This window comes from Sminthopsis crassicaudata, chromosome 4 (assembly GCF_048593235.1).
Source record: "Sminthopsis crassicaudata isolate SCR6 chromosome 4, ASM4859323v1, whole genome shotgun sequence".
NCBI classification, from domain to species: Eukaryota; Metazoa; Chordata; class Mammalia; order Dasyuromorphia; family Dasyuridae; genus Sminthopsis; species Sminthopsis crassicaudata.
In genome coordinates, this window is record NC_133620.1 from 159,716,188 (window position 1) to 159,743,843 (window position 27,656).

A 27,656-nucleotide genomic window follows, 5' to 3' on the forward strand; every position below is an offset into this window, starting at 1 on the left:
TCCTCCCTTTCTTTCTTTCTTTCTTTCTTTCTTTCTTTCTTTCTTTCTTTCTTTCTTTCTTTCTTTCTTTCTTTCTTTCTTTCTTTCTTTCTTTCTTTCTTTCTTTCTTTCTTTCTTTCTTTCTTTCTTTCTTTCTTCTTTTTTTCTTTCTTCTTTGTCTTTGTTTCTTTCTTTTTTTCTTTCTTTCATCTGAGTTGCCCTTCTGTCCAACAAAATCCTTCACATAAGTTAATGACCTTGATCTCTATGGTTTCTGACCATAAAAGCTTTCACATTCACCATCTGGTGGGCTTGTACAATATTTTTTTTGTAATATTTATACCAGTGATTTTCTATTCATTAATCTGTTGGATTTTCATGCCAGATGCATGAATTTACCTAGTTTCCAATCCTCCAAACTTGAATCTCTATTTCTACAGTCTGATTATGGTACTGGTACTCTTTGCATCTCTGTTCTGTTCAAGGAAACAATCTTCTAACTCAATTAGCATTCTAAAGAATGAATTCAGTTTTGTGCTCCATTAAAGTCAGCTAAATTGATGCACTGCATGTCTTTATTTAAAAAATAAAGCTGAACAATTAAAGCCCATGTCTCTTTGCTCAGCTTTTGATTCCACACAAAGCTTTCCCACTTGCTTCCTTTGGATGTAATGTTAACAAAGTCAGTTAACATCAAGAGCTCCAGTAACAGGCATGGCAGAATTCCTTGTTTTTGCTCAATCAGTCTGTGTTCAAACTATCAGTTTGATTTATTTGTCCACATTGACCCTTATTCACCACTTAATTATCCTCGTATAATGTTTCAAGAGCCTCCTGACACAAGGAGAAAGACAATTGCCGATGTTCTGTGAAACAACTGTTGACCTGATGGGCCAAAATTAAGACTGTGGGTCGAAGGTTGTTTGCTTTGGAAGAACCCACTCACCAGTGTTGAAAGCCAGGGCTTTAGCCACTCACTCTAGGCGCTGTTTCCTGGCCAAGCTGGGAGTCTGGCTCCTGGTCAATCCCAAAAGGCTTTTAAGGCATATAAATTTATTCCTATTTGATACAATGAGAGAGAGGGATAGGAGGGAGGATATTAAATTATGATAATCCTGAAAACAAAAAAGAAAAGTAATATTCTCTGATTCTTGCAATGCAGCTATTACTATGCTATTCCTATTTTTAATTGTGCAAAAGATTTCCCCATTTTGCAAAGCATAACAGAGAGGGATTTCCACAGCCAGAATCTACATACACTATGACATAGTAACAACTAAACTCTATTTTTTTCCCCTTAAGACCACTGATCTTTAACTTTGTAAATGTAAAAAAAAAAAAAAAAAAAAAAAAAAAAAAAACACATGTATGCAATAGCAGATTATCTACTTTGGAAAGAAGTTATTTTAGGGCAACTGAATTCAGGATAACCCTCCATTTCTAATCATTAAAATTCAAAAGTAAATAAATTATAATTCCAAACACTGACAGTGAATTTAATAGTAATAGAAAAAAAGAGAGATTGTGGCACAAGTTGATATTTATAAAGTGCTGGGTTTTTGTAAAATTTTGAAATTCTTTTCTGGAAGGTCATCTATATCACAACCAGACAGTGTCAATTCTAGCTTCTCATTTTAATCTTTCACATATTTCCTTCTTTCTATTTGATATGTATTCTTCATCTCAGCAAATTCTGGTCTTCCCAGACATTTATGGAGTTTGGGGATTGGGTCTTGTGTATGGAAAATGCTGAGAATGAATATAATCAAAATCTATTACTAAAAAGAAAGTTTGATACAATGAAAAAAAATTTAATCTTGCTACCTAATACAAATTAAGTTCAAACCTTGGCTCTAACACTTACTGCCTTGATGTCTTTGTGCTTTCATTTCCTTATCCACAAAATGAATGGGTTGGACTAGATGGCTCCTAAGTTCCTTCTAGTTTCAGAACTATCATCCTGTGTCTCCCTTCATTCATTGAAGAGAATTATATTTTCTTACGTTAATTTCTTAAACTGTGAAATGAATATATTTGTTGACTTTATTTCAATATAGATTAGGTATAGGCTAGATTTCAGGTAATTTGTTAGAATATTTGTGAGATGAAGACTGATCTATACTTCTAGAAATAATTATATACAAACATGTAAGGGCCTTTTACTATAAGAGTTATTAATCTCTAATTCATCTAATATCATTTAATTAATTCAATTCAATAAACATTTATTAAATACCTACTATATACCAGACACTGTGCTAAGTACTGGGGATACTGTCTTTTGCCTCTTTTTGTCCATGTCTTCTATTTTCCAATATAAGGCTTCTTCCTCAAAGTCTAGAACCTATAGGAATGAATAAAAATTCAACACTGTCAATATTCAACTACCCAATGGGTCTGTTCTTTCTTTCAAATGACTGTTACTTCAGACAAGGCAAAGTGAAACTCCTCTAATTCAAGAATTTACAGTAGTAGCTGAGAGAGCAGCCAGGTGTACAGTAGATAGCTAAGTCTAAATTCAGAAGACTCATTTTTATGTGTTTAAATCTGGCTGCAGACTCTAGCTGTATGAACCTGGGCAAGTCATTTGAATATTTTTGCCTCAGTGTCCTCATCTTTTAAGTGAACTGGAGAAGGAAATGGCACACAACTTTAGTATTTTTGTCAAGATAACCCCAAATATGGTCACAAAGAGTTGAACACAACTGAAACAACTAAACAATAAAAAAGTTGCTGTACCTAAAATTGTATCATCTTGCACTTACATGTATATATGTGTGTATCAATGCACACTTGAATGTATATATTCACATATATAGTATTTATATAGTATTTTAAGGTTTTCTAAGCCATATGTGTATACGTGTCTGTGTCTATCCATTGTCTAAGCTTTTTGCAAATATTTTAATTCTTCCATTTCATCAAGCATTCCCACTATTATAAGTACAAGCAGAACTTCAACTGGAAAATCTGCCTCTATCTTGCCCTTTCTGTTTCTGTAGTTGATTTTTACATTTGTTGTTGGAAAAATGAACCAGTTGTTCTGATGGAGATTCCTCTGACACATAATATAGTAGGCATTTAATAAATGTTGACTGACTGGTTGGCAGTAAATACCTAGAGAGAAAGTCCTTAAAATTTCCTATACAATAGTTATACAGTTCATTCCATCAGGTTAGTATGTTGAAAGGAGGGCAATTTACAAGCCCTCAAAATATGTTTGCTCAGTTCTGCTAGTAAAGAAATGAGCCAAAATGAATATAATTCCTCAAAAGAACATGGCGCCCATCCTAGGAGTGAGGTTCCAGATCACCCTTCTGCTGATAAACTTTGTTTTCCTTCAACAACATCAATCTGAACTGAAAGGGAATATTTTGCCTTCAATTTTTTCTTCTTTATTGATTTTTATAATTTTTCCAAGAGAGTTCTATTCATCAACAAACTACAAAACATAATTCAGAGTGGGAAATGGAAAGTTTCTAATAATCTGAAAAATCTAGCATTACTTTCATAATCCCAGAAAATCAGAGTTGAAAAAAATCTTAGAGACCATCTCATTTAAAGAGCATTTGAGTATAAATTCTCTCTACAACACTCTTAACCAGTGAACATGCAGCCTTGGCATAAGACCACAGCAACATTTTTTCCTCTCATTCACACAAAGCACCTGAGGCTGACAAAAACCAGCACAGAAAGCATAAAGTTTAGAAAGAAGTTGTAGGACCCATAGGTCTCATTTGTTTCAACAAATTCATTTATCTCAATCTTTTCCATTTAAACTCTCTTATTTACAGACCATATATTATTTAATTATATATATATATATATATATATATATATATATATATATATATATATATATATATATATAAAGAAAGACAGAGACAGAGACAGAGAGAGAACTTAGGCTCATAGATCTGGACTTGTAAAAGTTCCCAGAGGCCATCTAGTTTACCACCTCTGTTTTAGAAATGAGAAAACTGAGGTCCAAGGAGTTTTAATGCAACCATCATCTCCTAAGTGCCAATATGAGCTAGGTCTTCTGAGTCAATGCTTTTTCCACTATATCATAAAAAAATCTGGAATATTATACTCATTGAGTGGTACTGTAGGATAATTTTTCCCCAAATTTTATTCAATATGAAAAATATCTTTACAATGTTTATTGAAGCTGATCATATCCATGACCAAATCCAGCTCTAAATTAGAATTCTGTTGCTGATCAGGCCTAGGCTTGGCCTTCTCTTCAGCACTAGGGGGAGCAGAACCTCATCTTTTGGTGTCTCCCTCAGCTTCACTCCAAGTAAGGGAGTAAATGGACAAGTCGCTCACCCCACAGGCCTTTAGGCTTTGGTTTTCCTGTCTCAGGAAGACATCTATGGAGAGTGACAGGCACAATCTCAGGGGACAGGCGAAGATGATCCCAGAGATACTGAATACCCTCATTGGTGAGGTACTAGTAGAAATGCCTCAAGGTGCATAGCTTGGCTTTCATGTCAGAGAGAATGGGCACATTCCCTTCTGTCAGCTCAGGGTACTTTTAGAATAAGGACATCCTTTTTGGCTATCATAAAAACCTTAAAAAAAAAAGGAGTTCATAGAAGACAAATTGGTTCTTTTTGAATATGCATTTCTATGACAGTGACAGAAGCTGCTCTAGACAGAGCCTAGAATAGAAAGGCAGGATAATTCCAGACATGATGTAAGTTGTTGCATTTTTTTTTTTCTACTAACATCCTTGTTGTAGAGAAGGGCCTCAAATTTTCAAGACAGTTCTACATTTGTCAAAGTTCTTATACACAAGCATCCTTACCCTTAAATAACTCTTCTTTGTGTCAGAGTGAAAACAGGTAGCCAAGCATTGATTTTCCCATCCCCAGGAAATAACATTCTTTCTTCTTCCCCCCAAAACAAGAAAAAACATTTTCATCATAAGGCATTGGCAAGTCTTGATTGGGAAGATGTATGAAGAGATAGGATAGTCAACAGAAAAGAATAAAAAAATAGAGACTTAGATTTTGTTTTACACCCAAACACTTGAAACTAATCCTGGAGAGTTTATAATACAGAAGAGAACTGGATGGTAAAAGAAAAAGAGGAAAAAAGGAAGGGAAGATAAAAAACAACAATATTTAGACTTTTTCATTTACTAGTTTTGCTGCTGCAACTCCAAGAAATATTCCTTATATAAATGACACTTAACTTAAATGACTGAGATAGATAGTGATGCAATGGATAGATCATTGGGCCTAAAGTTAGGAACAACTGAATTGTCAAACTTAGACACTCACCAGCTATGTGACTCTAAGCAAATTATTTAACCTCGCTCTGCCTCAGTTTCCTCAACTATAAAATGAGGATCACAGTAGCACCAACACCCAAGGTTATTACAAGGATCAAATAAGATAATATTTGTAGGACACTTAGCACAGTGCTTAGCCCACAGTGGGAGATGAATAAATGTAAATTATTGTTACTAATAGGAAAGATACATTGACATTAGGAAAAGGAAGGACTTTTTAAGTCATAGCATAGTAGAATAGTTGACATGAATAGGTTAAGTGACTTGCCTAGGTAATAAGAGTCTGTGGTCAGATTTGAACTGACAAACTTGAGGCTTCTTGACTTCAGGTCTAGTGCTCTATCTACTGCTGTTATCTAGCCACCCAATAAAGAGAATATGTTGTAACAAAATTAAATCTTCTTTGACATATCTAAATATAAAAAAGTGACTAGAAATGAACAGAGGCAACAAGTTGGAAAAAAAATCAGGAACAGCCAGACATTATATATATATATATATACAGAGAGAGAGAGAGAGAGAGAGAGAGAGAGAGAGAGAGAGAGAGAGAGAGTTATTCTGTACTCCCATGGCAGCAACTCACTAGGACTATTTAATGCAGAGCAAATGCCAGTCTGTATTTAATGCAGAGCAAATGCCAGTCTGTATTAATGGGATTAGTTTCTTTTTTTAGAAAGTTCCTGTGCCAGTTAAATCACAGACAGGTCCAATCCCTAATAGCAGAAATAAGAGAGCCTCACAGTGACCTGTATTCAAAATTCTTTTTTCAGTTTTGGGTCTCAGTCCTCCTGACCTTAGGAGTTTTAGACAGCAGCAATAAATTTACTAATGTTTTCTGAGTTTCAATTTCTGTCCCAGAAGTTAGATAGGACTTCTTTCAGTATTTGAATTCAAAAGATTTGGGACACACTGAGAAATAAAAAATAGACAACCCATCCCAAAAGTACTTTTAAAAAATATTTTTAAAGGGGGTAGGAAGAAGCCGAGTTTTAAACAGTAGGATGCTTCTTTGATATACACTATTCTCTCCTTCCCCCTTGAAAAACATAGACAATGAGGACAAGACAAAGCAAATGAAGAGAAACTTATGAAAATGAAAAGTAGACTTAATTTACAAGTTAATCCATGATAAAATATAAAAAAAAAAAACCAAGCAAAATTAAATTGTTTTTTTAATGCCTTTTTGATTGCTATAATGGATTGCTCAACTAAAGAAATCTTGATTTGAGGAAGGAAGTAAGGGACTTTATTTTCTTATCATGAGGAACCTTTTTAGAGTAAAAAACATTGAAAATGTGAGTAATCAGATCTATTATGTTGGTCTGAAAGTAAGAATTGGACTTTGTTATATGGTAACAGACTGTTAATAAAAGTAATGCTGTGTCCTACAACCTGAGAAGAAAGGAGACATGTTTTTCTTGCATGCAAAATATTTTAAATAAATTTCTATTTTTTAAAAAATGAGCATCTAATTCTTTATGGTTCAAATGGCTAGATGCAGAAGGTTTAAATCTTGTTTGAAATATGGAAAATTTATGCCTACAAATGCAGCATATATCAAAGAGTTTGGCTGAGAAACACCAATAAAGCAATTCACCTACTGGGGAATGTTAGGACAGAGCAAGATGAAAGTAGTTAGATCATTTCTTCCCATCACAACAAAAAGACTGATAAAGAATATACTTGATATCAAACAGAGCTTCCTGCTGGCTCTAGTTACCTGGGAGTTTCAGGCCTGCAGTTTGAATAATGTTTCCCGTACAATAGAGATGACAGCAGAAGTGTGGAGAGACTGATGGGGCTTCCTGCAGACTCAGGCTTTCGAATCTGAACTCATTCTTTATTCTTCAAGCAGAGGCAATAACAAATGTGTAAATAAATAGTTACCTATCTTCTGATGTTAGAAATAACAAGTTGCTTTTCGGGTGCTGTGAATTCCTTCATGGAATCTAAGAAGGAAAGACAGACTGATTGCAGTCAAGCTAAATTTGGCAATTTTTATGAGTTTGAGTAAATATCCACAAAGATTGTTTGTCATCTTGGAACACATAAAATGAATTGCTTCACATGTAGTAACAGAAGAAATTGGATCTAAGCAGCTGATATGCTTTGGAGAAGGTAAAACTCAAGAATCTTGATATAATTTTGCCTCATATAAGTTTTAATTTACATAATAAATTCTTTTATGTGACTTATAATGCTGATCATAAAAATCATCAGATAAAATTGGATTGATTTTTCTTTTTAATAATGAATATTCTTATTTTCTTAATGATTTATGATGATATTGATTTTTAAAAACAAAAAGAAAGTGAACCAAGGTAAAAGACAATCATACTTAGATTTCTCCAGTGATCTAGATTCACAATGTGATCAGCCCTTTTTTCATTCACATCAATTGATAAACAAAAAGACTCAAACAATGGTTTCTGAATCAAGGATCCTGTTAATATTTTTCTAACAGTTTCAAGTGTTCCACGGCTGGTTTATCCTATTTTGTCATCTTGCATTATAAAAATAATTTCCTATATGAGTTTTCTGAGAGTCAATGGCTATGTGTGAAATGTAAAAGTGTATTGGGGAAGGGAACCAAAACACAAAATTATTATTTAGTAGTTCTTAAAAGTTAACTTAATGTGTTCTTCAAGGAGACAAAGAGAAATGTGGCAGGAGGCAAAAAAGATTCTTCCCAGGTCCCCCGCTCCCTTCTCCTCCCACATTGACCATGAAGGACCTACCAGATTACACATGTCCAAGTGGACACGAGAGGGCAGCAGATTCTTCAGTGCTGGTCCTATGAAGGAGTCAGTGAGGCGGGGAAGAGACCAAGGACCACAGCAAGAGGACTTTGGAAGTTAGTCTTGGGAGACTGGTTTGGATATGATGTGTGTGGAGGGTCCCATGGGGGTCCCATGGGGGGTTGTGGTTAACTACATCCTCAAACTTTCTTCTGTTATCACACTGATCTAACTAAACACAGAACTGAGAATAATGAAGAACCAGAAGTTTAGGCAAATTAAATGCCTAAAGTGGAAGTGATGGCCAAGTAGGGAGGAGGCGTAATTGAGATCTTACTCAGCTTTGTTTTTACTTTTTAAAGAGATTGAAACTCATTTACTCCAAAAGCTTCTTCTAATTGATTAGAAATAAAGCAGTCATTATCTCCTAATGCCAGATTTTGTGAACATGCAGCTCAAGGGTTTCCCTCTCCATTCTCCACAAGTAAAATAGTACCTTTGTACTACACATTTTGATTGGTCCAAAACATGCACACATACATGTAAGTGAGATTCTGTTGTGGTTTTTTCAATTAATAATATTAATATTAAATGATAGTTTTTTAGAGGTCAAAAAACAAGTTCTTAGTACTCCAAAAAAGAAAGGAAATATCGTTGCCCTCTGGGAGCTGATCATTCAGTTCAGACAACAATATACAAGGGTTAAGAATAAACACAATGTAAGATATCAAAAATGCAAAATCAACATGATATTAGAAAAGATGACAGCAGATGTGGAGGGATAATCCTAAATTAAAGTGTGAAAAAAGTCAGGAGTGGTTAATCAGGAATGGTTTTTTTGATAAAAAAAGCAAGAAGGACAAACTAAGTCTGAATTTTGAGAACTACTCTAAGTACAAGTCCTCCACTTTCTGATTGTTTTCAAGACATAGAAGAAAACTTTCTTGAAGAGAGATTTAGTTTGACATTAAAAGCCGACCTTTGCCTGAAAAGACTGATAACTATTTATCAAACAGTTGGAGAAATCTCTTTTGACATACGGTTTCTAGTGTTAGTAGGGGAGAATAAAAAGCATTTCTTTTTTAAATTCACTGTGGAACAAAATATTTCAATATGAAAAAAATAGTAAGAGAATTAAATTTCCTATGACTTGTTTTTCTTTTTTTCCTAAATAAAAATAAAATTACAAATTATGCATCTCTACATGCACTTTGGAAATAACAATAATTTAAAAGAAAGAGGACCTAGATTCAAATACCAGCTCTTCTGCTTCCTACTTATGTCATTTTTTAGGAATTCACTTAACCATTTTGGGCCTGAGTGTCTCCATCTACAAACTGAGAGGGTTGGAACAGATATTCTCTAAGACATAACTTCTAGATTGAAGAAAGAAGGATGGAAAGGAGGTATGGAGAAAGGAGAATGTTCATTTTAATAGTTAACTCCATGACAAATAAAAAGTATAATCACTTTTTTCACTTAGATTTTGGATACTTACTACTTCTGTATCTCTGGTTAGTTCCTGGATTAAAAAGGATGTTGAATATATAAGTGAAATGTCAGCATTCTAATGAAATGATAGTTGGGGATATTTCCATGGAGATAACTGAAAATGATTACAGAAAAATAGAAATTATAATTATGAATTAACAGTTATTGAATTCATACAGTGTATGCATAAGTGCTAGCTATAATCACTACATATTATTTGCAGTTTTAAATGTCCAAAGGCCTTATAAAGCAGAAGTACAACAAAGTTTTTAAATAGCTACTATAAGGAACCCAGGTTACACAATAAGAAGAGAAAGGAGGCTCCTAGGTGCTGGGTTCCTTAAATGCCCAAAATAAATAAGAATTTGCTGACTAGCATCCTCCAAGTAAAGAACTTCCTGAAAACTTGCCAAAGTTCAGCCAAAAAAAAAGACTTGTTTCCATAAAATAACACAGAATTTATCAAAAACTCAAAGGCATTCAGCTTACCAAACTAAAGAATTCTATACAAATGGAATTTTTCATGGGGACAGAGACTAGAAGATGGCAGATTTGGGGATGATAGAAAATGATTCCCAAGATTCTATAATAGTGACTTGCACATACTGTTGTCTTCAATAAATAAATGTCGATTTGATTAATTAATAGGTACTGGAGAAGGACTAGAAGAGTATATTTGCTTGGTCTAGTGTATCACATACTGAGTGGTTAGTTTGCTTCAAACCTACAAATTCATAGCAGACTAATAAAAGTATGAATCACAAGGGAGTATAGTAGTCACTTAATTGAATTGAGTTGAATTGGTTATGTAATAGTAACAGAAATAGACTAAAGATCTAACATGTCTATCTGATTTTCAGCTTTCCTACCCCTTCCATTGGTGTCCTTGGTCAAGAATTTAGCTTGATATTTATATAGTATATTAGTATTTGCAGAGTACTTTATATTATGATCTCATCTGATTTTTGCAACAACCATGAAAAAGATATTATAGGTATTATTATCCCCATTGTATTTATTAGAAGCTTGAGGTTCAGAGAGATAATATAATTTACTGACAGTCTCACAGATAGTAGGAGAAATGAAAGATGTGTGTGTGTGTGTGTGTGTGTGTGTGCACTTGAATCAGACAACTGAGCACTTAAGGCTAATTACTTATTCGACAATTACTATTAGCATATGTTTGGAATTGCTCTTCTCACAATTAATGGTGGCTCAATGTTTGGGGTTAAGAGAATTGTAGGTGAGGATTAGAGGGTGGGGTGAGAGAGGCAGAGAACTTGACTGCAGGACAGGAGGAGAAAAGTGTGGAGATTCTGGACTCTAAAATCAAGGAGGGATCCTTGGGAAAAACTCTTGGCAGTTTTGTCCGTCTTCTTCACTTCTCCCCCTAAAGACCAATGACTTTTGCTTATCCTGACTCTGGCTGACCCTGAAGCCTCCAGGGAGCTAGCCTGGACTTTACACACTGGCGCCCAATGTTTGAACCAAGGACCCTAATTTCACTGAAGAAGTCCCAGGTGACCAGGAAATAGGGTGAGTATTTTAATAGACAAACAGAGAGCTTATTTTGTTAAGGGCTAAACTTGTCACCTTTTCTACCTGAAATGGGGCAGATATTAGGAAAAGATTATCCCATACTCCCACCCCCACCACTCCTAAGGAGCTCTATAGAAAGCATGCTTAGGTTGATCAAGAGACAGGTTTGCTTATAACCTGGGAGCAGATTGGTGGACTGGTGGGTATGTTAGAATACACATCCCCTTGGTTCTTCAAGGAAGAAGAAATAGAGGGAGATAATTGGAAACAAGTAGGAGATCAACTATGTGAATACTACAATGGTAAAGGTCCTGATTCAATTTCTAAGGAAACATTCTATATATACAACACAATACAATTGGCCTTAAAGAATCCTGCAAGTTATAGAAAAAAGAAAAGTTTTAAGAACAGCCAGTGGAGGAAGTGTGAAGAAAAAGAAGACAAAGGGCAGATTAATGGCAATATCGCCAGAGGGCATGAGGACTTAAATGAACTTGAAGGGCATGGTGATTCTCACTTTCACAGCCCAGATTCAACTCTGTTTACACTGCAGCAGATCTTTGAGCCTCCCCCATCAACTCTACCTTCCATGATGGAGGGAGGAGCAGTAGTGGGAGGGGCAGTGATACCATCAGCACCTCCCCCCCAGCAATCACCCCTTCCTATGACTAGATTGCAAAAGGCAGTACTTAAAGCCACAGAAGAAGGGCGGGATTTAGCTGATTTGAAAATCAGAATTTATCCTGTAATTCAACAGTTTAAGTCTTCAGGTCAAGAAAATAGAAGATGCATTCCTTTTGATATAGAAATCCTCAAAGACCTGAAAAAGGCTTTCACTCTTTATGGGGCTACATCAGCTTATGTTAATATATTAGTAGAGAATTTGGCTTATGAAATTTTAACCCCTAGTGACTGGAACTCTACAGCAAGGACATGCTTAGAACTTGGACAACACTTGTTGTGGCTTTCTGAATATAATGATCTCTATAGGATACAAGGCCAAGGAAATAGTCAAAGTGGAGTTAATACTCCAATCACCTGTGACCAATTAAGAGGTATAGGTTCTTATGCAGACACTTCAGCACAGATTAATTACCCCATAGCATTGCTGCTGCTGCTATCAAAGAATGGGCTTTTCTCCCAGTTAAAAAAGACAAGGGTGAGGCCTTCACAAAAATAGCACAAGGGCCAAATGAACCCTTTGCTGATTTTGTGAGATGTCTGCAGACACTGTCATATGAACTATTGGTGAAAATGCAGCAACAGAAATTATGATAAGGCAACTTGCTAAAGAAAATGCTAATGAGATTTGTAAAAGGATTATACTAGGACTATGCAGGATGCTCCTTCAGAGGAGATCATAAGACGCCATGCCACAGTGGGCACAAATACCTTTTATACCTAGTCTATGGTGTAAACTTCCCAAGATCTGAACATGGGAAGACAGGGTCCCTTTTGGCAAGGATGAGAGGCCCAGCCTCAGGGTGCAAGGCAAAAAATACTTGGGGCATGATGGCAGCCAATGCTACACCCAAAGAGTCTTTAAAAGTTCAGTACCCAGACATGACCAATCAGCCAGGAAGTCATCTGATGGTAGAAAGGGATTATAATTGGGTAGAATAGAGTTGTATGCAGCTGGAACAACTGAGATACCCCCTGGAGAGGTGAAATCTGTTCCTCTCTAGCCTATGGATCCTTTGCCTCCAGGCATAGTAGATTTGACCATTTCACCTCCTGAGGGTACTTAGAAAACAGTGTCCATCCATATACTGATGTGGGAAACTGGGGAATGTGTAGATAATATCCCAGTCACTAACACAGGTAGACAATGTGTGATTTATCAACCAGGAGAAGTAGTAGCATCAGGTTTACTGATACAGATTCTTAATAAGCAATCTGGTGATAGTTTTGCCCAGATTCTGACTCCAAGCAATAGAATCCAGGAATATTCTAGACTGCAGCAGTTGCAGCTGACTGACCTATGCTCACTATCTACATAAATGGCATACCATTAGAAGGATTGGTAGACACAGGTACAGATCATACAGTCGTTAGAGGTACCAACTGGCCCAGTCACTTGCCAAAGATTAAGGCAGACACCTACATGTCTGGCGTAGGAGGATCAATAGCAGCTGAAGTTAGTGCTACCCCTTTGAGATGAATATTTGAAAGTGAAACAGGAGTTTTTATTCCTTTTATAGTTGAAAAAAATCCCCATCAATCTGTGGGGAAGAGACAGGGTTAAAAATGAGTACTTTGGTTTTTTAGGCAGGGCTGCTGTTGAAGGCCTGCCACCACTTTCACCTGTTCCTATTCAGTGGAAAACTGACACAGCAGTGTGAATAGAACAGTGACTATTAGCAAGTGATAAAATTCAGGCCTCATTAGATATAGTACAGGAACAACTTGACCAAGGACATTTACAACCTTCTCTAAGTCCTTGGAATTCCTCAATATTTGTTGTAAGAAAGAAATCTGGAAAATGGAGGAAGTTGACTGATTTGAGAAAAGTAAATGAACAGATGGAAACTATGGGAACTCTTCAGCCTGGACTTCCATCTCCTACTCAATTGCCTAGAGAATGGCCTCTTTAGGTTATAAACATTAAAGATTGTTTCTATTCTATCCCTCTAGATAAGGAGGATATGAAAAGATTTGTCTTTTCTTTTCAGTGCCCAGCATTAACTTAGCTGAGCCTTATAAAAGATATGAATGGACAGTTTTGCCACAGGGAATGAAAAATAGCCCTACTATGTGTCAAATGTATGTGGCTGCTGCTCTTACTCCAGTAAGAAAAGCCTTTCCAAAAGTAATGTTATATTGGGATGTGCACCTGAGGAACAAATGTTAGAAGCATGTCTACAAAAAACCATAGAAACACTAAGGAACTACAAATTGTACATAGCTCCAGAAAAAATTAAAAGACATGCTCCTTTTCAATATTTAGGATATGAAGTATACTCTAAGGTGCTTACAGTACAAAAACTTGTATAATTTAATTTGCTCATTTTCTTCTCTGAAGAATAAAACAGGGATTCTCCATAATTCAGATAGTATGTCTGGTGCTTCCCCCAAACCTGCCTCTAATGCCTCTCTGTGGTATGGAAGTGACCCCAGACTACTCAACTTTGGTTAAAAACACAACCATTCTAGAAAACAGTTGGGTATAAGCTGGTGTTATACTGTTAAGTCTATTGTGCAAGGAGCAGCCTACCTATGTGCAAAAGCCATAAAGTTGGCCTTTGGGTAACAACTTTTTTTACTCAGCATAATCCATAAAGAATATTTAGTAAATTATGGAGGAATTGTCATTGAAATTTATGGAATGAATAATTCAAATAATGAAATCACAAATGCTGGAAATATTGAAGTATAAGCATTATTAAAGTTTGTTAGGGTTATTCTGAATTTCTGTTTATATAAAGTGCTATACTTGAAGACAGTGGGGCAAGGTTTTAATTCCACTGTAGAATTTGTTTGCCAGATGAATATGGGTAAATGACTTAATTTCTCTGAATGTCTACTTCCTCATCTGTGAAAGAAGAGTCAGTAATGTCCTACTGAACTCTCAGGGTTATTGTAAGGAATCAGTCAATAGTTATTAAGCCATGTGCCAAACATGTGCTGAGGATACCAAAAATAGGTTCAAGACAGTCCCTATTGTAAGGAGTTTACAACAAACATACACATGTACAAAGAAACTGTCTACAAGATAAAAAATGAAATTCTTAAGAAAGTGAAGATGTTATAATTAAGGAAAATTAGGAAAGACTTCTTTTAGAAGATGGGATTTTAGCTGGGACTTGACAGAAGTCAGTAGACAGATATGAGGACAGAAAATATTCCCAGTGTGGAAAACAGAGAGAGAAAATGCCCAGAATCAGAGATGGAGTGTCTTGCTTGTAAGTCATTATCACTGGATCCAAGTATATGTCAGATACTAAGGTTTAAGAAGACTGGAAAGGTAGAAGGGAGCTACATTAGGAAGGGCTTTAAAGGCAAATAAAAGATTTTATATGATTCTGGAGACAATAGGAAACATCTGGGATTTATTGAATATACAGAAGAGGTGTGCTATGATCAGACTTTCACTTTAGAAAATCACTTTAGAAGTTGGACAGGGGATGTATTAGAGTGAGGAAATCAAACAATAAACCTCAAAACCTCATGATATAAATGTGAGATGTCATTGTTATCATAATTAGATGGTTAAAAAAATATTGTGCCATTAAATTTTCTTTCAGGTTACAAATTTACTTAATAGCATGCCAATGAAACAACCACAAAAAAGTTAAGTAATCAGCAGTATCAGAAAAATGGAATCATAAGCTCTAGATTCAAGATGTAGATCTGATAATCACTAATCATATAATAATGGACATAATAACCTCATCTATAAAATAGTTATGTTTGTACTTACCTCAAAGAATTTGGGGGCAACATGGTAAAAAGAACACTGAAGGTGGAGCCACTAGTCCGTGTTTCACTCTCAGCTTTACCACTTACTATCAATTTGACTTTTCTTAATCTTTCTAGGTCTCATTTTCTTCATCTGCACAATAAAAGATGTAAAATATACAGTCTTTGAGTTCTCTTCCAGCTCTATCTTTAAACTCTTCTTACAGTATCTTTTTATTTTTTAAAATGAAATGCAAATTACAAAGCATTATAAAAATGTGGGCAATGAGGGTGACGGGAACAGAAAATAGAATTTCTTTGTTTAGCTTCTCCCTCAACACCTCCAAGAAAATCCCCTGTATTTATTCATGTAAAACATCTAATAATGAATATTTCAAATTGTATATATTATGTATAAAGTAGTTCAAATTATATATGTATATGTTCATGTATCTGTGAACATATAAAAATATTTATATAATGATGGTTTATATATATATATATATATATATCAGATAACAAGATTATGTGTGTGTGCACAAACACAAACATAAAATATATAATCTTGTTATATAGTAACCCAAATTCTTTTTTTTTTAATATATGTAGTGAAAGAGGAATTGCAAAAAGACATATAAAAATTAAATGTTCACAAAAGATTTTTTGTTGTTGTTCAAAACAGTACTAACAAAGTTTCAATTCCCTTGTGAAAGTTTTTCTGCTGAGACTGGATTTCTAATAGAGGGGAATGAGAAAAACCTGTCAGAGGAAGCCTGCTTTTCCAAAACTGGTTTATTGTCAACACATGTCAGTGTATTTCCACTCACTGGGGCCAATGTTGACGGTATTCCACTGGGCTCATGCCTACACACCAGATTTGCAGATCAGATGATGCTACAGTTAAAAGATTGGCACAGGCCAGGAGAACTACCCTGATTCCACTACAGAATGTGTATCTTTCAAAGCTGTCTGATTGACTTTACAGATCCAGACATGTGATTACAACTGTTTTTTCATGAAGTGATGTTGAAATGTTGTAAACAGTCTGATTCTTCAAGTCACTTTTCAGAGACTCTAAAACAATTTATGTATTGTGTAACAACCATGATCTCCCAAACTTCCAAAGCTACAAAAGATTGCAGATGCTGGCTTAATGCTAAGCATGTTTATAATTTCTATTAGAAACATTAAAACAAAATATTATTGTGATGGCCACTAAGGAAGGAATAGTGTAACCTTAATCTTAATCTTAACTATAAGAATAAGTAAAACAGGAAAATAAAAGAGGAAGAACCTTAAAGAAATTGCTAAAGTGAATTTTGCCTTGGACTCCTTTTCATAAGCCTACATAGCACCTTTTCTCCTTTGTCCTTGTCCAAATCACCCACTTCTACTTCTCCTTGCCCCCATTTCCAAAGGGGCAGGTTCTTTTCAGGCAATTAATAAACATACTCTCCTCTTTTACAAACTCTACAGAAAGCAAAGAAGTACATTGAAATGATGACATTGTTTGGGGTCTTTGGGAAGTAAAGAAATACCCATTAGAAAGCAAAAACCATTACCTGAATATTGAGGAAAAAGAAAATCCAGTAGTGGTATATGATAAGATTACATCATCATATTTTCATGTATCATTAAAAATAAAGCAAATTTTTGGCAACCTTACAAATGCATATAAGCTGAATAGAATGATTGAAGAAGAAATTGGCTCCTGTTAAGTGCTAACCATATTCATTCATCCAATATAGCATATTTTAACCCAAGAAATATTTAATCAATAAGCACATTGCAAAATAATCATTTGAAATGTTTTTGCCACAACAAGCAGTCAGAAAAAATCATTTTCAAACTGTAGAATTTTAGAATGAACACTTTATTAACAAAAATTATGAGGGAAAAGATCTTTCTTTGTAGCCATTGATTTAGTAAACATGCCAGAAAAAGGAAGAACACAAAAGAATACTCTTCTGGTAAGTAAGCATGAATGTTAAGCTGGAATAACTGTATGATGCCAAGGGAATATATTATTACTTCATTTTTATATCTACCTACCTACTTAGCTATCCATTCATCCATCCATTTATCTATCTATCTATCTATCTATCTATCTGTCTGTCTGTCTGTCTGTCTGTCTGTCTATGTATCTGTCTGTCTGACTGATCTAGCCTTTTTTGTTCTCTCACTTTGTCAGGTTTATCTCTTGTCTGTCTGTGTTTATCTGTCCATCTATTCTGTCTATCCATTCCTATTTGTCCTATCACTTTGTCTTTAAGCTGGAATAACTGTATGATGCCAAGGGAATATATTATTACTTCATTTTATATCTACCTACCTACTTAGCTATCCATTCATCCATCCATTTATCTATCTATCTATCTATCTATCTATCTGTCTGTCTGTCTGTCTGTCTATGTATCTGTCTGTCTGACTGATCTAGCCTTTTTTGTTCTCTCACTTTGTCAGGTTTATCTCTTGTCTGTCTGTGTTTATCTGTCCATCTATTCTGTCTATCCATTCCTATTTGTCCTATCACTTTGTCTATTTGTCTTTCTAACTATCTTGTCTATCTATCTATATTATCTATTTTTGTCTCTATTTGTTCATCTGTCCATATGTCCTATCTGTCTGTCTAGTCTGCCTATCCCATCTATCTTATTCTCTCCATCTGCTTAATTATCCTGTTTGTCTCTGTCTTTCCTATCTATATATCAATCTATCATGCCTTTTTCTCCCTTCCTTTTTCCTTCCTCCTCCCCTCTCTGTCTGCCTGTCTGTCTCTTCCTGTCTTCTTTTCTCTCTTCCTCTCTCTGTCTCTGTGTATTTTTCTCTGTCTCTTTCTTTCTCTCTCTATCTCTCTCTGTCTGTCCGTCTCTCTTTTTCTCCCATCTACGAATCTATACGTTCCCTATCCATGTCTGCTTATAATCTATAAAATGCATTCAAAAAGCAGTTAATAAATAAATAAGATGAACAATTTGACAGGTACTCTAGCAGGAAAAAAAAGAAAAAATATTGCTTCTTCATGAAAATTTAGAGAGTTGGAAATATTGCTCATGTTTTCCTACAAAACCAGAGCTTTTGAAGCCAGTCATTGGCACTCTCTCTTGCCTGGCCAGTACATTTGGAAAGGAACATGTGGAATCAGTCAGCATTGGTGTCTAACAGAAGAATAGGTGAAGTCTTGAATGTTCATGTTGGATATTGTCTGAAAAGTTGCCCATCATGTTCCTGCTTGGAAGCTCTGGCAGTCAGGGATGACACGCTCCGGCTTCACTATTAGGCCTCCTATGGACTGAGGACAAAGGGCACTGCAGGCTGCGGGCCAAGCACATACATTTGCAAACTGCCGTCAGTCAGTTCCCAAGGCCAGAGGCTGGATGGCATTGACAAAGGAGATGTGAACTGTGGGCTTAGCCCATTTTGGTGTTCCTGCAGAGAAAGTAGTGCTTCTCATGGAGCTCTCTGGGGCTCCCACCCTCCTGCTCACCATCAAGAAGGGCTGACAGGGTACTGCTTCATATTTCATAAGTAATATTTTAATCACCTGTGCTCTCTGGAACAACAGCTGCTGGAGCATTCATGACATATGTGCCCTTCTACTTCTAGGGGTCTGTAATACTCTGGTTTTCATAAATTTCCCCAAGAACCAGATTTTTATATTTTCTGTTTCTCAGACACAGGGAGAAAGGGAGGACAAGCGGGTGAGCCTGAGGAAGAAGACAGGGAATAGATCTTTGAAAATAAATCTCTTCATTCCTTTGGCTGCTCAGGAAAAATATTTCTACAAGTGATGACAAGTGAAATACTTCCTCAGTGTGAAATGTCTCCATTACAGTCAGGGTTTGGAAGCAAGGGGAAAGAGAAGGAAAGGAAAAAAGCATTTAGAAAGTGCATACAATAGGAGAAAGGTTACTATACTGTGGGCACTCTCTAATAGATGTGTTAGGCACTGTGCTAAGTGCTTCACAAATATTATCTCATTTGATTCTCTTGACAAGCCTGAGAGGGACATATATTATCCTCCTTTTTCAAACTGAGGCAAAGTGATTTGTCATGCAGCTAGTGAGTGTCTATGGTAAGATTTGAATTCTGGTTTTTCTCTCTCCAGACCTAGTGCCCTATCTACCATGCTACATAGCTGCTTTTATGAGCATAAGACATGAAGTCCCACCACAATGAAAGACTTTTACCCTGATTTGAGATGACTTTATAAAATGTATGCCTGGGATGCACCATCAAAACAAAAGTTCTATGCATCTTTGTCCTTATGCACAGATTTGTCTTTTTCATATATTTATTTATTTAAAATTTAAATACAAAATGGGGGAAGACAAACAAAAACAAACAAAAAATTGTAGGGGTAGATTCAAAATATGTAACAATAAATTTCCATTTCAAGAAAGTGTATATAATAGAATACATTGTATTTATAACTTCATCTTTGCTTCCTTATAGTTTTTTTGTTCTCTATTATATACTTTTATTTTATTCTTTTTTCACATTTCCTACCTCACCCCACTACCCCAAACAGGCTGCAGTTAAGTATGGATAAATTTATGCATATATATGTACATATATATACACACATACATATGCCTACCTACATACAAACACACATATGCAGACTCATGTATATATACATACACATATACATCTATATCTAAAACAATATAATATATGGCTGACATATAGATATCTCTCTTGACTGAATCCTTTTAAAATTTGATCTTGTCTGAGATTAATGATCACTACCCCGATTTTTTCTAATAAATTATATTCCTGATCATTGTTATTATGTTTGTGTATATCTATTTCCTATCCCTGCTAACTCTTCTACTTTACTTATACCTATTAACTTGCCTTGCTATTACTTAACTTATTCAGTTTTTCAATTGCCATCTATAGTTAGGAAATTGAATGCTTATTTTCTCTTCTTTTTGTATCTGATTTCCCTCTTCTACTTCTCAATCTTACCCAGAATCTATTTAAAGATCTCATCCTAAGGTTCTAGGATATGCTGGAATCATCATTTCACTGAAAGCAATCTTTCTCCTAGCTGAGCCCACATTCTACTTCATCTGCTTTTTTTCTTTATATAGATGTCAATGGATGATCTCAGAGAAACTAGCTTATGGATGATACCATTTTGTCTTCATCATTTTCAGATGAATTCAAATCAGAATATTAATCAATCAATTTAACCAACATTGGGTAAATGTTTATGATGTGCCAGGGATTACACCAAGTGTTGGGGATACAGAGAAAATAGTCCCTATCCTCAAGCAATTCATATTGTAATGGCACAAGGGGAGAGACAGGGGATGGGAAGAGAAGACAAATATGTATAGGTATGTGTATGTACTCAGTCATTTTTAATACATGTCTTATTCTTCATTACCCCTTTTGAGGTTTTTTTGGTAAAGATACTAGTTTGCCATTTCCTTCTCCAGTTCATTTTATAAATGAGGAAAATGTAGCAAATAGGGGTGAGTGACTTTCCCAGGGTCACACAGTGAGGAAACAAGAAAGGATTTGAACTCATGGAGAAGATAGTCTTCCTAATGCCAGGCTCAGCAGGCTATCCACTGTACCACCTAGCTTCAAAGACGATACAAAGTAGAGTCTAGTAGCTATAAGTCTAGGAAAGGACTCCTGCTAAAAATAAAGCTTAAAATAAAGTTAAATTGTTGAGGAATGCTAGTTGATTTTAGATCTATATACCTGCATTCACATGCCACCTCTGGCACACTATGGCACACTCTAGGCAAATCACTGACCCGCTCAGTGTTCTAGGCAATTTTCTAAGATTGATGATAAGTTGCAGAGAAGATGACAATGTACATTGGTAAAGGAAATTTCCTTTTATAAATAAAATTATAGGTCAAGTCCTTATAGTCTCAAGTCATGAAAAGATTCCTCTATATAGATGGATAGCTATAGTTTTAAAGAATTATCTGAAGATTTAAGAAGTTAAGCAGTTTGCTAAGGGTCAAAGAGTCTCATAGAAATAAGCCTTGAACCAAAAGTATCCCTACTTCCAAAGCTAGCTCTCTATCTACTGCACCAAAGATGTCAAACATGTGGCTGACAACAATCCTAAAGAAGCCAAACCAAGCAAATAATTACTCAATAAACATTTTATCAACCTACTACGTATTTTGCACTGTGCAGAACCTGACTAAATTACAAGGAAGAAATGTGTAATAAGTTAAATAAAATATATAATAGAACACAGGGGCAGCAAGGTGGTGCAGGACACTAGACCTGGAGTGGGGAGGACCTGAGGTCAAATTCTTACTATGTGATCCTGAACAGATGATTTAACCCTGGTTGCCTCAATTTTCTATAAAACAAGATAGAAAGGGAAATGGCAACTCATTCTAGTACGTTTGCCAAGAAAACCACAAATGGGGTCATGAAAAGTTGGATGTGACTGAAGAGCATAACAGAATAGAGATTATGTTAATATGTAGGTTTTAAGTCAATGTGCAATCCACAGAGTTTCTTATAAATAGTTTAGTGGTTCCCATTCTATTGTATACCATGATACGTCTTGGTATAATCCTGATAGATTAGGAAGGTATCATAATGTAGACACAGTGTATTTAGATTTCAGCCAAGCCTCTTACAACATCTTTGTGGACAAATAAAGCAATATATAGGTGGAACCATAACTGGTTGAAAAACAATACTGAAAGAGTATTGATTAATAGATCAATGTCACACCTGATGAAGATTTCTGGCATACTACAAGGCTCTGCTCTATTCAATGTTTTTATCAATAAGTTGGATGAAGACATGGCTGACATGCTCATCAAATTAGTGATTGAAATAAAGCCGGATGATATAGCCAATTTATGTGCTGACAGAATCAGGATACAAAAATCATCTCTACAAACTGGAAATAAGAAATAGACATAATAATAGATATAATCAGTTGACTAAGATTAACTATAAAGTCCTATAATTAAACTTTAAAAAACCAACCACACAAGACACATGGCTAAATTGCGGTGCAAATAAAAAAAGATGAGGAGTTGACTATAAGCTCATGGGTCAACCTGTAATGTTGTTGAAAAAAAACTAAATTTAGATTAGTTGCATTGATGAAAATATAGCATTCAGATTAAATGAGGCAATAGAACCATTAAATCTGTGCTGGTCAGATCAAACACATTGTTGTATTTTTTTAAATTAAATTAAATTTATTTCATTGTTACATTTCAAATTTTAAGTTGTCCTTTTGGGATAAGAATTCATTATTTGAGAAAAACTGCTGGTAAAACTGGAAATTAGCATGGCAGAAATTAGGCATGGACCCACACTTAACACCATATACCAAGATAAGATTAAAATGGGTCCATGATTTAGGCATAAAGAATGATATCATAAACAAATTAGAGGAACATAGGATAGTTTACCTCTCAGACTTGTGGAAGAGGAAGGAATTTGTGACCAGAGGAGAACTAGAGATTATTATTGATCACAAAATAGAAAATTCTGATGATATCAAATTTAAAAGCCTTTGTACAAACAAAACTAATTCAAACAAGATTAGAAGGGAAGCAACAAACTGGGAAAACATTTTTACAGTTAAATGGTCTGATAAAGGCCTCATTTCCAAAATACATAGAGAATTGACTCTAATTTATAAGAAATCAAACCATTCTCCAATCGACAAATTGTCAAAGGATATGAACAGACAATTTTCAGATGATGAAATTGAAACTATTTCCACTCATGAAAGTGTTCCAAATCACTATTGATCAGAGAAATGCAAATTAAGACAACTCTGAGATACCACTACACACCTGTCAGATTGGCTAAGATGACAGGAAAAGATAAGGACAAATGTTGGAGGGGATGCGGGAAAACTGGGACATTGATGCATTGTTGGTGGAGTTGTGAAAGAATCCGGCCATTCTGGAGAGCAATTTGGAACTATACCCCAAAAGTTATCAAACTGTGCATACCCTTTGATCTAGCAGTATTATTACTGAGCTTACATCCCAAAGAAATATTAAAGAAGGGAAAGGGACCTGCATGTGCCAGAATGTTTGTGGTAGCCCTTTCTGTAGTGGCTAGAAACTGGAAAATGAATGGATGCCCACCAATTGGAAAATGGTTGGGTAAATTGTGGTAAATGAATGTTATGGAATATTATTGTTCTGTAAGAAATGACTAACAGGATGATTTCAGAAAGGCCTGGAGAGATTTACATGAACTGATGCTGAGTGCAATGAGCAGGACCAGGAGATCATTATATACTTCAACAACAATACTATATGATGATCAATTCTGATGGATGTGGCCATCTTCAACAATGAGATGAACCAAATCAGTTCCAATAGAGCAGTAATGAATTGAACCAGCTACACCCAGCAAAAGAACTCTGGGAGATAACTATGAACCAATACATAGAATTTTCAATCCCCCTTTTTTTTGTCCGCTTGCATTTTTGATTTCCTTCACCGGCTAATTGTAAACTATTTCAAAGTCCGATTCTTTTTGTACAGCAAAATAACCGTTTGGACATGTGTACATATATTGTATTTAATTTATATTTTAAAATATTTAACATGTATTGGTCAACCTGCCATCTGGGGGAGGGGGTAGGAGGAAGGAGAGGAAAAATTGGAACAAAAGGTTTGGCAATTGTCAATGCTGTAAAATTACCCATGCATATTCTGGTAAATAAAAAGCTATAATAATTAAAAAAAAAAAAGAAATGACCAACAGGATGAATACTGAGAGGCTTGGAAAGACTTACATGAACTGATGCAGAGTGAAATGAGCAGAACCAGGAGATCATTATATATTTCAACAACAATATTGTATGAGGATGTATTCTGATGGAAGTGGATGTCTTCAACAAAGAGAAGATCTAATTAAATTCCAATTGATCAATGATGGACAGAATCAGCTACACCCAGAAAAGGAACACTGGGAAATGAGTGTAAACTGTTTGCATTTTTGTTTTTCTTCCCAGGTTATTTTTACCTTCTGAACTCCATTCTTCCTGTGCAACAAGAGAACTGTTTGGTTCTGCACACATATATTGTATCTAGGATATTCTATAACATATTTAACATGTATAAGACTGCCTGTCATCTAGGGGAAGGGGTGGAGGGAGGAAGGGAGGGAAGGGAAAAATTGGAACAGAAGTGAGTGCAAGGGATAATGTTGTAAAAAAATTACCCATGCAGTACATCTATAGCAATCTAATCTTTGACAGACCCAAAGATACCAACATTAGGGATAAAAATTCATTATTTGGGAAAAACTGTTGGGAAAACTGGAAATTAGTATGGCAGAAATTAGATATGGATCCACACTTAACACCATATACCAAGATAAGATCAAAATGGGTCCATGATTTAGGCATAAAGAACGAGATAATAAATAGATTAGAGAAACAGAAAATAGTCTACCTCTCAGACCTATGGAGGAGGAAGGAATTTATGACCAGAGGAGAACTAGAGATCATTATTGATCACAAAATAGAAGATTTTGATTTCATCAAACTAAAAAGTTTCTGTACAAACAATACTAATGCAAACAAGATTAGAAGGGAAGTGACAAATTGGGAAAATATTTTTAAAGTTAAAGGTTCTGACAAAGGTCTCATTTCCAAAATATATAGAGAACTGACACTAATTTATAAGAAATCAAACCATTCTCCAATTGATAAATGGTCAAAGGATATGAACAGACAATTCTCAGATGATGAAATTGAAACTATTTCCACTCATATGAAAGAGTGTTCCAAATCACTACTGATCAGAGAAATGCAAATTAAGACAACTCTGAGATACCACTACACACCTGTCAGATTGGCTAAGATGACAGGAAAAGATAAGGACAAATGTTGGAGGGGATGCGGGAAAACTGATACATGGTTGGTGGAGTTGTGAAAGAATCCAGCCATTCTGGAGAGCAAATTTGGAACTATGCCCAAAAAGTTATCAAACTGTGCATACCCTTTGATCCAGCATTGCTGCTACTGGGCTTATATCCCAAAGAAATACTGAGGAGGGGAAAGGGAACTGTATGTGCCAAAATGTTTGTGGCAACTCTTTTTGTAGTGGCTAGAAACTAGAAGATGAATGGATGCCCATCAATTGGAGAATGGTTGGGTAAATTATGGTATATGAAGGTTATGGAATATTATTGTTCTGTAAGAAATGACCAACAGGAGGAATACAGAGAGGCTTGGAGAGACTTACATCAACTGATGCTGAGTGAAATGAATAGAACCAGAAGATCGCTGTACACTTCAATGCTGTATGAAGATGTATTCTGATGGAAGTGGATATCTTCAACATAAAGAAGATCCAACTTACTTCTAGTTTATCAATGATGGACAGAAATAACTACACCCAGAGAAGGAACACTGGGAAGTGAATCTAAATTGTTAGCACTACTGTCTATCTACTCATGTTACTTATACCTTCGGAATCTAATACTTAATGTGCAACAAGAAAATGGTATTTACATACATATATTGTATCTAGGTTATATTGTAACACATGTAAAATGTATGGGATTACCTGTCATGGGGGGGGAGGGAATGGAGGGAGGGGGGGATAATTTGGAAAAATGAATACAAGGGATAATATTATTTTAAAAATTACTCATGCATATATACTGTGGAAAAAATTCTAAATAAAAAAATATTACCCATGCATATGTAATGTCAATAAAAAGTTATAATAAAAAAAATTCTAAGTTGTCATTTTATTTTAAGTCCCAAACTGTTTCTCTCCTACCCTCCCCATTCTCTCTCTCTCTCTCTCTCTCTCTCTCTCTCTCTCTCTCTCTCTCTCTCTCTCTCTCTCTCTGTCTTTATATATAGATATACACACATGTATATATGTGTGTTCAAGTTTGTGTATATATATAAAACCATATTATACATACTTCTATTTATTTATCAGTTCTTTTTCTGGAAGTGGATAGCATCTTCCTTCACAGATCTATTATAGTTGATTTGAGTATTTATAATATTAAAAATTACAGTTTTTCACAGTTATCCTCTGAACAATATTGCTGTTAGTGTATCAAATGTTCTCTTAGTTCTGCTCATTTTAATCTCTGTTATTTCCATGTAAATATTTCCATGTTTTTCTAAAAGTAACCTGCTCATCAAATCATATATCACAATCTATTTAGCCATTTCCCAATTGGTGGGCATTCCTTCAATTTCCAGTTCTTTGCCCCTTCAAAAAGAGCTGCTGTTAATATTTTAGAGCACATAGGTCATTTTCCTTTTTCCCTGATCCTTGAAACAGATGTAATGGTGGTATTTCTATGTCAAAGGGTGGACCTGGTTTTATAACTCTTTAGATAAAATTTCAGATTGTTATCCAAAATGATTCAATCAGTTCACAGTTCCAACAGTGTATTAGTGTCCCAGTTTTTATATATCTCCCTCAACATTTATCAATTTGCCCTTCTTTCTTTTTAGTAAATCTGATAGATGTTAGATGATATCTCAAAGTTGTTGTAACTTATATTTCTCCAATCAATGCTAATTTAGAGCATTTTTTCATTTCTTCATCTAAAAACTTCCTGTTTTATATCCTTTGACCATTTATTAACTGGGGAATGACTTATCTTCTTATAAATTTGACAAAGTTCTCTTTGTGTTTGAGATATAAGGACTTTTTTTGGATAAACTTTAAAATTCTTTCCTCAATCTTCTGCTTTCCTTCTAATGCTGGTTACATTAATTTTATTTGCACGAAACTTTTAAATTAGATGTAATGTTATTGCATTTTATAGGGGAAGTTGAAGATAATCAGAATGATGACGGCATTTGAAACCATATTTTAGGAGTAGCAATTAAAAACACTAGGTCTTTACTATGAAGAAAACTTAGTGTAGATATGATCACTGGAAGAGAGGCAGAATTTATTTGTAGGTTTAAGCTATAGGAATGTAATTTATTCTTAATATAATGAAAAACTTTCTAGAAATTAGAACGGTACAAAAATGAAAAGCTTTTCCATTACTTGAATATTTCAGAGGCTAGCTGACTGTCTCCCAGAAGAGTTGTAAAAGAGATTCTGTCATTATGTATGCGGATTGGATTAGATGACCTCTGATGTCCCTTATTTCATGAATGTATTACTCTCTAAACTAGCTTCCATCCTTTGCTGGGTCATGAGTAGGTGGATACATGGTTGGCTAGGCAGCTAAATTTCCAC

General features: G+C 35.1%; 1 long non-coding RNA gene across 2 annotated transcripts; it reads right to left on the reverse strand.

Moving 5' to 3' along the window:
• Positions 1-521: 521 nt before the first annotated feature.
• Positions 522-9,592, reverse strand: LOC141541148 (uncharacterized). Of its 2 annotated transcripts, none has more exons than XR_012481671.1 (3): positions 9,518-9,592; positions 7,002-7,230; positions 522-1,038 (listed from the first exon to the last, which is right to left on the reverse strand). It is a non-coding gene; the product is annotated as an uncharacterized LOC141541148 (long non-coding RNA). The 2 variants fall into 2 exon arrangements; XR_012481670.1 differs by lacking the exon at positions 9,518-9,592 and adding an exon at positions 8,020-8,246.
• Between the last annotated feature and the right edge of the window lie 18,064 nt (positions 9,593-27,656).